Below are 15,837 nucleotides of genomic sequence, written 5' to 3'. Positions count from 1 at the left end.
ACTATACAAGTTAACTTTAACTTAGCATTTTCACATAAGCTGCCATATACAGCAAGAACATTTAAAGAGATAATTCTTTGGCATTTTTTTCAGTATTTCTTAATTACTCTTAAAGTGAATTTTGATCATTACAATTTCCTAAGTAACTTATCTATTTTATTATGATTTCAAATGAATCCATATGGATATTACAAAGCACATATTACTTTTAGTGGGTTTTTTAAAAGATTTTATTTATTTCTTTTTAGAGAGAGGGGAAGGTAGGAAGAAAAGGGAGAGGGAGAAACATCAATGTGTGGTTGCCTCTCGTGGACCCCTGACTGGGGACCTGGCCTGAAACCCAGGCAATGTGCCCTGACTGGGAATTGAACCAGCAATACTTTGGTTCACAGGCCGGAGTTCAATCCCCTAAGCCACACCAGCTGGGGCAACTTTTAGTTTTAATCTTTCTCTTCTTAGTTGCAGCCTCTTCATAATTCATAATACTGCATATTTTGTTTTCTGTTTTTGTTAAAATTTGCAGATATATGCCTATTATGTTGATTTTATCCAAAGATTTTTTCATATTATTTTTCTGTTTTCAGTTAATTAATTTCTGCTGTCATTTTATCTCTTTCCTTATCTTTTTCACTTTCTATTCAAAATGTATAAAGTATTTTAATGAAAGAATATGATTTAATGCATATTTATAAAAGTAGCATTACCCAGTTATTTCATTGTAATTGAATTTGGTTTTAAAGTGAATAAAATCATTTTAATTTAATATATGTTAAGGTTTCAATATTGCTATTGAATATGAATTGTAATTTCTAGTTAATTCAGTATTTGAAAAAATGCATCCTGGAACATTAAAAAACTTTTCACAAATAGGTTTCAAATGACAATAGGCTCTACTAGTGAATCTGGGGGAATAAATCAGTTATATTCCAGAAAATATCTTATTAAACATTTCAGCTGCCATCTTTTTTAAAGATAATGTAAACACTTCTGACTTAGGACACTGCAATAAATGTCAAAATAAGTAGCTCCTTTGAAAATTATAAATGAATGAAACATTAGAAAATGTGTAATATCTACTTCTAAAATCCCAGAGACGGTGGGGCTTGGTACTTATTTCTTTAATCACTTCAATTAAAGCATAAAAATTGATTACTCATTCATTCATTCTTCCAGATATATTCAGTGTGACCAATGTGTTGGTCACAATAGTGGAAATGCGGCAGGGAAGATGTGGAGACTAAGACCAATAGCACATGACTGTTGAAGGACAGTTCAATGTGCTAAGTCTAGCAGAACAACAGGCATAGGCCAACAGAAACAGTCATCATCTTGTTTGATTTTCTTCATTGCATCTATTTCTATCTGAAATTATGTTACTCATTTGCTTACTTGTTCACTGTCAACTGTCTTCCTACCTTTTATGGTGAGCTGCACTAAGAAGACAGAAGACTCTCTCACTACCAAAAACTCAATGTATAGAACACTTCCCTGCATATTGCAACATGTCAGTGGATGTTTAATGAATTAATGCATGAAGCTATTGGTTGGCCTTGGTGGTTACGTGGAGACCATTTGTACTATTGAGGCAAGTCTTGAAGACTAAATGAATTTGCCATCGAAACAGGATAGAAAAATAAGGACTTCAAGACTGAAATTATGGAACAGGAAATGTCATTGAAATAGAAGATCCTCATTACTGCTGTAGTTTAAGGGGTGTAAGAAAGTGTGGTGGAAAGAGGCTGGGAGAGGACAAGGTGCCCTGCATGTCAAACCTGAGAGTGTTGACTTCATCCTCCCATGTACTCAGGAATTTTAAAAGAAAAGGTGAAATGGATGTGAGTTTTAGAAAGATCACTTTGGTAGCTGTTTGGGGAATGAACTGGGGGAGATTATGAGGTCATGCTGATGGTTACTAGTGGAGCTGCAGCTGGACGACCTTTTAAACTGTACATTCATTGTCTTGTTTGTGCAGGGGTGCACATTTCAATTTGGATTAAAAAAGAGAGACAGCCACTCATTTGGTCAACTAGGGGCCCAATTTTGTAGGCTTCCTGGAAGTTTGTCTATCACACTGTTTAGAAAGGTAAAAGGAAATCATTGTAACTAATAGGTGTCAACGCTCAGATCACAGATGTTCAGTGTCTTCAAGGATAAAAGGCATGTGAACAGTAAGTATGGAGATTACAGACAACAGGCTAATCAGTCCTGCAAGGCACTTTCCTTGAGTTAAGAATTTTTTAATATTACTTCATTAAAATAATTCTACTTACTTTTGAAAAAAGACAACATATATAAATTGGCTTTTAGCAACTGAAATAATTTTTATGTCTAAGCTTTGTTTGGCAGGAGTTTTGGGTAGGGAGACCAAGGGTTATCTTCCTAATACACACACACACACACACACACACACACACAAATGTATAACCTATTGAATTGGAAATGGTGTCTTTATAAGCCCCTTCTTTAATTAGTTTTTAATTTACACCCATTCTCATCTAAAAGGATTTACAAAGTTTTATGTGTCAATTAGTTTTGGTAACTAAAAAATAATCAATAGTCATTCAGATTTCTATTGCAGTTATAAATTTCTTCTGAGAACTTATCAACATCCATATGAAACAGAAAAATCTGATACAATATGAATCTCTACAAATCCTATTTGGGTTTCTTCCAAATTTTCTTTTCTCATGTAGCCAGTTAAAATTAACCCAAATGGAGCAAATGAGCTCCATTTAAGTTAGCTCAGGGTTGATTCCTTTTTTAATAAGATTGTGGAATTTGTTGAAAAATTGTTTAATATACTGGTGTTTTGAGAAAAAGAACATTGGATTTCTGTCTTACACACACTAGTGACAAAGGATATTTGAAATATGGACAAAAACAAAAGTAATGCCAAGATTTCCACTAATAGACATCATTGATTTCTTCAGTATCCTGGTTTTTCTATTTTACCGAATTAGTACTTCAACTGCATAAGTCAATTTAGGTACTGCATTGTTTAATACTTACCTGCTAAAGTTTTTATCTCCTTTCACAAGTAAACCATGATCTCACTGTGGACAAAGGTTTGGTCCACTGTTCCATCTAGCACTTTAGCGAAATGCCTTCAACATAGTTGGCCCTCAATAAACAATTGTTGCCAATAATTTCAGGCACAAGAAATGAAATGTTTTAACATTTTAGCACTGAAAGGGACTATTAGAATCACTTCATCTAACTCCATTATTTTACAAAGAATAGAATTCCTGCATAGAAAAGCCAGATACCTTTTTAATGAGCACAAATCTCTAGGTCTCCTAATTCTTTTTCCAATGTTTATTGTTTGTACAATTTGAGGTTTATGAGTATTTCATCCCTATAACTTAAAATGAGTTTCAAAATTTAAGGTGATACCTGGAAATGAGTTTCAAGGAGGATATGTCCATTCAATTTAATGTTCAGGTATCAGGATCCAGGGATCAGGGATCCAAATTACAGAAGTACAGAGTATCAACTGCTAACTCCTGCTTTGGATGGTCACCACTATGCTTCTGTATGAGAACACTGGAGCCACTAAGTCACGTGCACAATCATGGGGATAACAGAATGAGAACTATTTTGCCCAGATGACTTATATGGCCGTAACTTGAAAACAAAGTTCTCTAATGAGAACATCAAAGAAAATATATAGAAACAGATACTTTGTGGTAGAGACTGCTGTTTACCAGAGGGTATTCCCTCCTCTTCCTGGGACACAGATTTGCCAGTGTTCATTGCATTAAGGAGTAACCATGTGATTTAGCTCCACTTCAGGGGATATGATCACAAGTGGTAGCACTTCCAAGATTCACCATGAAATAGCTCCTTGCTTCTCCATTCTTATTTCATGTGGACACACAACCACTATGGCAAGCTTCTGAGCCATGAGTTAAGCTTTCAGCAATATCAGCAGCCTGGGTCCTGAATGACTGTGAGGATCAGGAGCTGCCTATTGACCCAAAACTCCTTTGGACTGTGATACACATATTTCTATTGTATTCAACCTGTGTTACATTTTTGTGGGGGGGGGGCGGCATGTGAGAGCAACTAGTGTTACTTTTATTTCAAACTTTCTATGGTAGAAAAAAATACATCATTCCTATCAGATATTGGGTATTTTCCAACATCTAGACAATGCAATAATAAAAAAAGAGAATGGCTATCTTTCTGCACACTATCTTTCACATTTTCAAGCAGTTACATAAAATGTAGCATTTGGCAGTGTTCACATAGCATCACCACCATGAACTAGCTTACATCTCATTGTATCTCATTTCAAAGGACAATTAGTAATTCTCAAACATTAGTCTTCATCACAATCACCTTGAAGCCTTATTAGACCAGACACATGGGACTATTGGGACTCTGCTCCTGGGTTTCTGATTTTATTATTATTATTAGAGCCTGATAATTTGTAATAGGTTCCCAAATGACAATGCCTTTGCAGCTGGTCCAGGGACCATACTTTGAAAACTGTAACTATAGGACTTCCCGGTTACTACTAAACATTTTTAACCTGTTATTTTTAAACACTGGTCATATATAACCAATTAGCACATTTTGAAAGTTCTATCTGAGTATCAATATGTCTGATGCAATACTGAAATAGACACAATAGTATCTAGGAACAGCTGCTTAGCTAACAAGGGAGTATTTCTCACTTTCAAAATTATAAAAAAATACCACTTCTGTCCAGTAGTCTGTCTGAAGTAGAAAAATTTGCTTACTGGTTAATCAAGTCCTCTTTATGGAATGAAAGGTAAGGTGAAAACTCATTTGAAGATGAGAAAAGATGATATGTTAACAGGGAAGATCTATTTGAAAGCCATAGTCCTGGAGACTGGCTGAAGAATAAGGCATCATTATAAAGATATACCTAAGGGATAAATAGAATCTCCACCTAGCATGAGAGGAAGCAGACATCCAAGTCCCCAGCAGAAAATCTATCAAAAGCTGTTACAAAACAAAAACAAAAAAAAATGAACTTCAGCCAAAAAAAAAAAAAAGACATCTTTCTACTATCAAGCACAACTTGGCTTTCCAAGTATCATGGAGTTTTTATTCTACATGGTAGCTGCTTTCCGACTGCTCCAATTTGTAGGTACGTTGCCTGCAAGGCAGGGGTAGCCAGCCCAGAAGTGAGGTTCCCAGCCACACAGCTCTGCAGGGGAGGGCATATGTAGAGAATGACAGCAATTCCTGGGTGGCAACTACACAATGAGGTGGAGTGGAGCCTACACAAGCCAGGAGGAGGAGGAAGTCAGCCTTCAAAGATCCACTGAAGCCAGACCTCATATATAGTCGCCACAGAGCTGTGGGTTGCTGGGGGAAAAAAAAAATTCACTGACAGGCATGTCTTGTTTACAAGGATCTAGGAAAGGGAAGCCTTTTAAAGCAGAGGCTTGGGGAAACATGTAAGCTAAGAAGCAGAATTGAGTAAACATTGATGAGACTGTAAACAACCAAGCACATCTTTATTTGGGAAAGCAAGGAAAGGTTACACATCAATCTCTTTAGTTGAATTAATGGAGAGGAATTCTTGTTAGCAATGCTCTTCAAAATAAAGGCTCACAAATTGTAAATTTAAAAAGGAATATACTGTTAAGTGAATGCTGTACCAAAAAGATGCACATATTTAATGATAATAAGAGCCTAAATTTATATAATACACCACAGTCTTTCAAATGATGTATCTCATTTAATATTCATAACAATCCTGTGAGGTAGGTAATAGCTTTAGCCATATTTTACATCCAAGAAAATTCTGGCATTAATATCCAAGTTTCCAACTTTATGCACTCCTTTCCACTTCCGAAATTTTATATCCTAAACCAAATAATATACCTAACTTAATCTAAACTAAACACTGTCCAAGAAAAGTGGAAATATGACATGTATAAAAAGGGATACCTTTTTCACAATATCATCTAAAATGCCCTTTTATTATGAATGGAAATTTTTAGACAATTCCTTGGTTCTATCAAAAAAATGCTAAGCTGAATGTGGCCTGGAAGACTGACCCTATTTACTCAAACGAATCTCAATATCTATCTCTCTCTCTCTCACACACACATACACAGAATGTCAAATATTCTCTCTGCTCTAGCAGTTGATATTAAAAGCTGAGTCCTTGTATTAACAAACTGCAGAGCTTTCTTCTGTAAAGGTTGCCTGCCTTGCCTTGTATGCGGCTACACAATGACACTACACCAACCTCAGCAGCATCAGAGCCATCACCGTCCTCACTGTCATTATCGCCATCATTCTGTCCCACTCATCTCTGCAAATGGCTTCCACAGAGCTCATTTAAATCAAGTCACCACCACAGCAAGCATGCCAGTCAGTCTAGTACACAAAAGCCATTTAGAGGCATGATTACCAATCCAGAAAGTCTGAACTCAAGGCCTTTAGGACCCCTCATTAGTAGACAATAATTACATCTATAGGAATTCTTGGAAAGATGGATAGGCTATCCTTATTTCTTTACAAAATTATCCCCGTATGATACCATTCTTTATTCTGAAGCACTATAGCATAAAGGTTACACGTGCTATATGGCTGGAGCCAGAGTACCTATAGGTTCAAAACCCAGCTCTGAGGATTTTTAGCTATGTTAGGCAATATAAACCTCTTTACTTCTCACTTTCTTCAACTCTATTAATCAAATTATTAATACCATTAGAACTTAATATTAACCAATTTAAATTACTAAGTACTTTATTATTCATATTTGATTATTATTATTACTATAAAGTGGTACAGCCCCACTTTGCAGAGACCTTCACTGGAGCTTGGCCTTCATGACTTTCAGATCTCATGAAGCCTCTGTCCACAATCTGTTGTCATTCCATCCCCAGCAACTGTCTCCCACATAGACTGGTCTTGTGTTATTAGAATTCTGTGCTGGTTTTAGGAGGCCAGTGTGGTGAGGCCATCTCTAACACTTTTCCCACATGAGGAGAGAGAGTGAATTTCTAAATAGATATCAAAGATGATATATAAAACTGTACTACTTCATTTAATTTATGTAAAGACAAAAATCTAAGCTCACATTTTTTATCAGACATTATTTTTGAAATACCCCATTGTATTACATTTTTTTTAGAAGGGATGCCTGATGCTCTATAATGGAACTTTGGAGGAGGGGGGGTGGCTATTGGCATGAATAACTGAGAACTTATATAGGAAGAAAAAAGGAGAAAGAGTCAGGTTACAAAACCTGAATAAACCTAAGTACAAAGATGAGGAATTGGGGGTAAAAACCATAATTCTGATGGTGAGTGAGAGGCTCTCTGGCCTAGCACCATAAACTCATGCTTGAGTCTTCTGGATGCTTTGAAGTTCTTGGCAGTTTGGGAAACAGAGTACCTGTGTCTTGATGTATTTTGAAACCTTCACTGAAGAAAAACTGACATGCAAAAAGCACATATTTAACGTATGCAATGTCATGAGTTTGGACCTATGCATATACATAATGCACCAACATAATTAAGAAAATAAACTACCCATTACTTCCAAAAGTTTCCTCATGCCTCTTTGGGGTTTTTTGTTTTGTTTTCCTATGTGGTAAGATCACTTAACATGAGATCTACCCACTTACTACACTGTTTAAGAGCACAATACTGTATTGTTAACTATAGGTACTATGTTTATATGAGTACTCTAGAACTTATTCATCTTATATAACTGAAACTTTTATGGTTATTGGACAACCCCTCCCCATTTGGGAAGAGAGAGCACTTTAATTATTGAAAGGCCAAGATACCATTTGATCTAACCACAAAACATGGCCTAAATGGGAGTGAAAGGTATTTTGCCTATTTCAACATGATGATCATTTATTGGACAAGTATAGATCAAACATGAATCAAAAGAAGCAACTGAAGAGGCCTGAACAGAACTGAGTCAGAAACCATGGACAGGAACAAAGCATAGGACAACGTATAAGAGTGATGAGGATAACAGCAAGCAGCATGCAAAGAACTGGCCCTGTGACTTCTTGCATCACACTCACAAACCAGTCACCGAACTCTTTCTTACTGAGCCCAGACTAATCCACAGAATCCTTAAGACTACAGGTCTTAGTCATAATGGTCACTCTGGAATAGTACATAAAATGGAACCTATAAAAGCCATCTGCTCTGGAACCTCCTATTCAAGGGAGAAGAATTTGAGGGAGATTACAGATATCCTAAATCTACAGATAGGACCAGAGACAATATTGTTTATTATTATGATTACCTCTTGAAAAACCCATAAAGGGGTGATAGAGTTCATAAAACATTCATGTTCTCGCCTGCCCACCCCTTTGGTGGACAGCAGTGCACACTGCAGACAGGAAGTCTAACTGAAATCAGTACAGGAATCAGTGGCAATGATAATAGGTATTCCTAGAGATAATTACATTGCCCTCATATGATTTTTTTAATTTTATTTTTCAATTACAGTTTACATGCAATATTATTTTGTATTAGTTAATGTGTACAGCATAGTGGTTAGATAATCATATACTTTACAATGTGATCTCCCAATATTTCAATTACCCACCTGCGACCATACGTAGTTATTACAATACTGTTGACTATATTTCCTATGTGTACTTTACATCCCTGTGACTATTTTATAACTACCAGTTTGTACTTAATTCCTTCACCTCTTTTCATCCAGTCCACCAACCCTTCTCCCCTCTGTATCTATTAGTCAGTTTATATTTTGTTTGTTCATATATTTTGTGCTTTAATTCCACATATAAATGAAATCATATGGTCTTTCTCTGTCTGACTTATTTCACTTAGCATAATACCCTCTAGTTCATCCATGCTGTTGCAAATGGTAAGATTTTATTCTTTTTTATGGTCCAGCAGTGTTCCATTATGTACATGTACCATGGCTTTTCTATTCACTTGTCTATTGATGGGCTGCCTCCAAAACTTGCCTATTGTAAATAACACTGCAATGAACATAGGAGTGCATATATTCTTTCAAATTAGTGTTTTAGGTTTCTTTGCATATATACCCAGAAGTGGAACTGCTGAATTATAAAGCAGTTCCATTTTTAATTCTTTGAGGAACTCCCATACCGTTTTACGTAGTGACCGCACAAATCTGCATTCCCATCAACAGTGCATTAGAGTTCCTCTTTCTCTACATCCTCACTAGTACATGTTATTTGTTGATTTATTGACAATAGCCATTCTGAAGAAAGGGCTAGACAGGTGTAAGGGTATCTCACTGTGGTTTGAATTGGCATTTCTCTGATTAGTGACACTGAGAATCTTTCCATCTGTGTTTTGGCCATTTGTATGTCCTCTTTGCAGGAGTGTCTATTCAGTCCTTTGCTCATATTTTAATTGGAATTGTTTGGGTTTTTCTGGTCTTGAGTTGTACGAGTTCTTTATGAATTTTGGATATTAACCCCTTATCAGATGAATTATTGATGAATATGCTTTTCCATTCAGTAGGCTTTCTATTCACTTTGTTGATGGTTTCCTTTGCTGTGCAAAAAACTTTTTAGCTTGATGTAGTCCCATTTGTTTACTTTTTTTTCTTTTGTTTCCCTTGCCCGAGGAGATACATCAGAAAAAATACTGCTTCGAGAAATGTCCAAGATTTACTTCCTATGTTTTCTTCTAGAAGTTTTAAGATTTGTCTTCATATGATTTAGATGCCACTGTTCAGTGATATAATTAAGTCCACTTTACGAACTGGTGGGCACTTCAAAATTACCCTATTATGTATTATAAATTACATTTTCCCTTGCTTTCTATATGTATATAAGCAATATATAAAAAGAATATAGGCAAAGGCTGGCTATATTTGGAATGCATGAAAAAAAGTTAGCATTGGAAAAACTAATTATATTTTTTTCCAATTCCTTCACATGATGAAATAGACCAGGCAGTATTATCCCACTTCCCTAAATAACACATGTGGCAGAACCAAAGCTGGAACCTTAGTATTCAGTTTCTCCCTAACACCAGACTGACATATGGGTTTGTGAAGGACCTTAAGGGTCACTCTAAAAAATTAGGGAACCAATGGCTATGAACCCAGATATGTGTCTGTAGCAATCACTTGGAACAGGAAACAACAGTAGTGACATTCTAAAAATGCTCATGAGTGCTTGAAGACAGAGAAGAACTAATGGACAGCGATAAAGGGTTTGAAATAAAAAACAAGATAGAGTATGCTGGTGTGAAAAACATGGCCATATTAATTTTATTGGGTGTTTATAGTTAGGAATCCTATACCTAATTAAATATTACAATAATCCATCTTATTATGACAAGAAAACTAATTTGGAAAATTAAACCAAAAGCAGATATTAACCATAAGGCTTTTTGATTATTTAATGCAAATTAGAAGAAAAACAGGATTAAATATGCATGTGTGTGGACGTGCATAGAGGTGTCTATGCTTGGTGTGTTTGATAGGCCATATAACTGCTCTCTATGACAGACAGTAATAGAATAAATAGGAAGAAGTGGGTGGGATGGGAGAGAAGGACTTTTTATACAAAGTAGCTGCAGAAATCAGCTGAGGCTGAGCCATATATAACAAAACTCAACCCCACATCCTAGTGGTAGAGGGAAATCCAAAGAAATCAATCACACTGCTATTTAATTTTAGAAAAGGAAACAGCAAAAAAGTGACATCATTAATAAAGAAAAACTACAAATAAAAATAAATAACCCACAAGGTCTCTTAAAGCTCTTTAAAAACATTTTAAAGCCTGGAGTAAATGTAGGTCCAGGAGGGGGGAAAAAAAAAAAGAGTAGGCTTGAAAAAGTCCTTTATTACCAACTGGTAAAGTACAAGAGATATTAAAAGGCAGAGGAAAAAATGAAAATAAATATATACAAAATATAAATAGAGTTTATAAAAGCGAAACAAGGCAAGCCACAAAATGTGATACTTCAAGTACAACTTAGAAATTATACACATCCAAAAAAAGAAACTTAAGGAATAGCATGCAAGACAATCTATAAAGCCTAATGTAAGTTTTTAAGTATAGCAAAGGGAAGATTTCAGGTAGAGAATTATGCGAACCACCTGACCACAGAAATGAGAGGGCATACCCAAGGTGATAAGGTAAAAGTCGGGAAACTAGATCTTTTGCTTCAGTCTATCTCAAGCTCATTACCTGTTTCATATTTTAAAGGGACAATCAGATCAAAGGATGCTAGATATATGTGATCTTTAAAAACAAATGGACAAATCAAATATAGAGGAGTCATCCAGGCTGGATGACAGCCATCTACAAACTCCGAAAGCAACTCAAAAGTGGAACCCTGAAATTGTAGGTCATGTAGATATGCTTTTAAACTGCCACATTCTACAATTTGAGATTTACCAGAGAGATTTCCCCCACAATAGGTTTTCTAAGAGGAGCCAGATAAAACTCTCTTTCCTTATGAAGTCAAATCTTAGTGACATCAAACAAGCATCAAACAATTGATGCTCCATCCCCGCCAGAGGTGGCGCTGTGGAGATGGACACACACACACACACACACACACACACACACACACACACACACACACACACACACACACACACACCCACCCACCCACCCCCCCCCCCAGACTGAGCCAGGTGGGTGAAAATTAGAAGATCATGGCTAGCGTTTTATCTCACTTAAGTTACTGAACCTTCTAAAGTCTGTTTCCTCATCCTTCAAAAGGGTTTACTAAAAAGAAGAAAGAATTCAAGGAGAAAACATGACCGTGATTGTCAAACAACAGCAGCAACTGATATTTTTAGAGATTTCAATAGGGTGCCAGGCACTGGACTAGATGTATTAGTGCAATGCTCACATTGCAGATGCTCAAGACTTAGTTTTCTTTCTTCCCCACAGAGTATTCTTGGAGTCCAAACAAGCTAATGTATGTGAAAACACTTCATAAAGTGTTAAATCATTGTGAGCACATAGGTACTTATGAAGAGATCATGGAATTTAGTAACAAAAATGCTTCACTGAGCAAACAACCAAATATATGAGCTGTTGGGGGAAAACCAACATGGTTTCCAAAACATGACGTAACCCTGAGTTAATCTGCTAGTCAATTTTCTAAGGTTGCTAAAAACCAATATGGTCATGAAGCAAAAACAAATTAATTGTGGGTGACACCATGTCATATCTTCTTATATTAAAAACACTCATCCAAAATTATATTCACTAGAACACTGATGAATAAATTATGGTATGGGACACTATGAAACCATTAATGAAGATATTTTAGGTGAATATTTAATAAAGAAAAATATTCAATGATATGTTATTAAAAGAAAAGAATAAATCACAAAGTATATGTAAACCATGATCCCAATTTTGTGACTTGTGAATATACCATATATGCCTGGGGTGAGAGGGAGTCTAGAATGGTATACAACAAAAAAAGTTAATAGAGGTTTTTCCTAGTATTGAGCATATGATTAATTTTTCATTTCCTTCCTGTGCTTTTCTGAATTTTCTCATTTTTCTATAATGAACACATTAATTTGTAATGAGAAGCTTTTAAAAATATAAATGATTCTTTAAGCCATATCAGGGAAAACTGTAGCTTCACTCATTCTAAGAATGTAAGAGCAAGCTTTGCTTTGGAATAAAATGGGAAGTGCTTCAAAGTTCTTTTAGTGTTGCCAAGGTTTATTTAACAATATTTTCTCACCATATATTATACAAGAACAGAACTAAACAGATGGTCTACATCGGAAACCCAGCAATCTAGGAAAAACTGTCCTCACAGTACCTACTCATTATATATTCCATACTATACATCACACACACACACGCACACACACAACTCCTTATTGCCTTAGTATTAACATACATGCCTAAGTCTTACGCAGATCCCATATGTCAAAGTCATCCTACAAGATGTATACACATCTGTGTGTAAGTGTGTTTTTGGAGGATGACATGACAGAACTATTCACACACATCAGATGACCCTTTTTGACTTAAAAAATTACATCTTTGCCTCACATATTATACATTTTATGTAGAGAAAAAAACCTAAATAGCTTGGAATTTGCAGGAAACAAAGGCAAGGCTTGAACTGAACTCTGTATTATGTATGCAAAAGGCATCAAATTAGTCTTCCAGAAGCAACATTTCCTTTATGTCACTTCCTTCCTGGACCAATCAATGGTCCTTTATTTCTTTCAGAACCCAGCACAAATGGCTCAGCCAGGCATCCAAGGGTCACCCTGAGTGTCCAAGCTTCTCTGTCAATACTTTCTAACATGAACCCTTAACTCCGCTCAGCCTGGAGTCCACACTACAACCCAAACACAGAATGAATATTTTTTCCCTGTTCCTTTGTTTGTGTTATTTTCCCCAATAAAAGTATCTTCTATCTTTTTTCCTTAGCTCTAAATTCTCCTATCCTTCAATAACAGGCTTAAGGCTGTGTCAATGATAGTATACATTTCCATCCTCTGGTTTCTCAAACTTATTTTCTGAACCATTCTGCTTTATACTTTACCATATATTGCCTATTACTCTTTAGGAAATTATTTCTTATGAATACTAGACTCCTGATAAATATACACTGAAGTAAGCTCAAATGTCCAGTGGTATAAGAAATACAGTATAATATGTGCCAAAAAATTAGCTGGTGTTATGATTTTAGTGACTTAATTGTAAATAAATGGTGTCATCACCAATTACAAAAGAGTTTGGTTCTTTTTTAATTTAGCCATAAAATTAGGTCAGCAGGACTCTCTCCTTGAAAAGCACTTGTTGGGAATTAGCTTTTTCTGTATGTACCTGAATGTAATAAAATTGCATTCTTTAAAAAATAGCAAAGTCAGCTGTGTTGCTAATTAAGACTAGTCTTCTCCCCAATCAGAAAAAAATCATAGACTTGTCTAATTTTTTGAGCTCAAAGACACCTTAGAGATTATTTTCAGAATCAGAGAGTAACTTGCCCAAGGCCACATAAATGGGTAGTCAAAACTGATTTTTTAAAATTCTATCAGTCATTCCCATCACACCACTACTTAGGGTTACTCAGCATAAAGACCTGGATTTGGAGAGAGAAGCCCAGGCTTCTAAGTGAAGCCCAGGTTTATTTGCTTTAAGTCTCTCTCCTCAGGTGTTGAGTGCAAATAATAGCATATGACCTCATAAGATTGTCGGTAATAGGTAGGTGATAGGTAATATATAAGTGTGGCCATTTTAATTGTCAACTTTGTTTCCTGGGCCTAAAATGCAATGGTCTTTTACACACTCATGTGCCAGACAGCCTCACACAACCAAGCCCTGAAGGTCCCTTCCATCAATGTGTGCTTTCTCTACTCCCCACAACCCCCATGCCACAACCTTAGTCCAAACCACGATTATGTTTATTCTCATCTAATAAAAGCCTCTGGACTAGCTTCTCCCATCAGTTTTTTCCCCACACTGCAACCAGAATCCTCTTTTGAAAACTCACATCGCATGTGGCACTGTCTCACCCCAATGCCATCCTCATTTTGGCCCTTAGACTAAATCCCACATCCTGCAATACTCACGGCCCCTTTGGTCTTTGCACCCCTTCTTTTCCTTCAGTTCCAAGACTATGTTAGTTTCCTTCTTACCTCAAGGCCTTGGCAAGACTCCTTTTTTTGCTACTCTACCCCTCTCTCCACATAGCTAAGTCCTATTAATCATTCAAATAGAATTTCATGTCAATGCCTTAAGGAACATCCTCTCTAGCTCCCCAGACTAAGCTAAATGTCCCTAAAATACAGTCTCCTGATACCCCAAAATCTCCATTATATTTCATTATGATGTTAATTAACTTGTTATCTTTTAAGTGTCTGTCTCCTTTGCTATAAGGTTTATAAAACTGTTTGCTTTGGCTTAATAAATATTTATCAAAAAAAAAGGAAGAAAGGGAGGAAGGGGATAATATCAGTTTCTTGCATATCCACCCTTTTTCTGATGCCCTGTACCTTGTATATACCCAATCTAGCTGACATAACTACCCATTCTTCATGCTGCACATATCATACAAACAAAAATAACTTTAAACCCACAGAATGCCCACTCTTCTCCTTCCTCCTCTGCTCAAACCACATTATTGCCTAATGGGAAAGATAGGAAATTAAAATTTCAGTAACAAAACCATAGTAGTTACTAGGAGCAGTTTCAAGCCTGCATCTGATATGCCAGCGCAGGTTTGGGTCAAGTCGGTGGAATTAGCTTTATCTCCGTTACGTGAAACAGAAATCAGTTTCCCTCCATTCCTGTTCAGACAGAGCATCCCCAGTGAAATGCAGGCCTGGCTGCAGGCTACCTGGACCAAACTGACCCAGCCAGAATCCCTCTGAGAATTTGTTATGGACAGCTAATCATGGATTCCTCCTAGCAGCTTGCTAGCCTCTCCTTAGGAGATAAAGTCACCTATCGCCTCTTCTGGAAACAGGATACAACTTCTGGGGCTACCAGTTTGGAGGAACAAGAGAGGATAGGAGGGGAAGAGGGAAACCTCTCTTCCTGCCCAACCCTGGGAGTACATAATTGCCTTTATGAGGAGAGAAAAGGGAGCAAGTTCCTGAATCAGGAAAGACATTTACATAAACTCATCTTGCTTCCTCATAAAATACTTAGCGTTCATTCAATTTAAAAACTAAGTCAAAATGCAGGTTTAAATGTATCTAATCCTACACTTGAAATAAGGCTATAAAAATAGCCTTATAAATGGTGCTTATAGAGAACCCCTTAATATCATTGATATATCGATGGAAGACAAATACTAATTAGTCATGTCAACAATACCAGCATATTTTCCTGCATAACTTCCTTTTTTCATGACTTTTTTCATACCA

Source organism: Pteronotus mesoamericanus, unplaced genomic scaffold (genome assembly GCF_021234165.1).
Source record: "Pteronotus mesoamericanus isolate MK-2021 breed Mesoamerican mustached bat unplaced genomic scaffold, CSHL_Meso_final contig_228, whole genome shotgun sequence".
In the NCBI taxonomy this organism is placed as follows: domain Eukaryota; kingdom Metazoa; phylum Chordata; class Mammalia; order Chiroptera; family Mormoopidae; genus Pteronotus; species Pteronotus mesoamericanus.
This window is presented reverse-complemented; position numbering follows the sequence as displayed.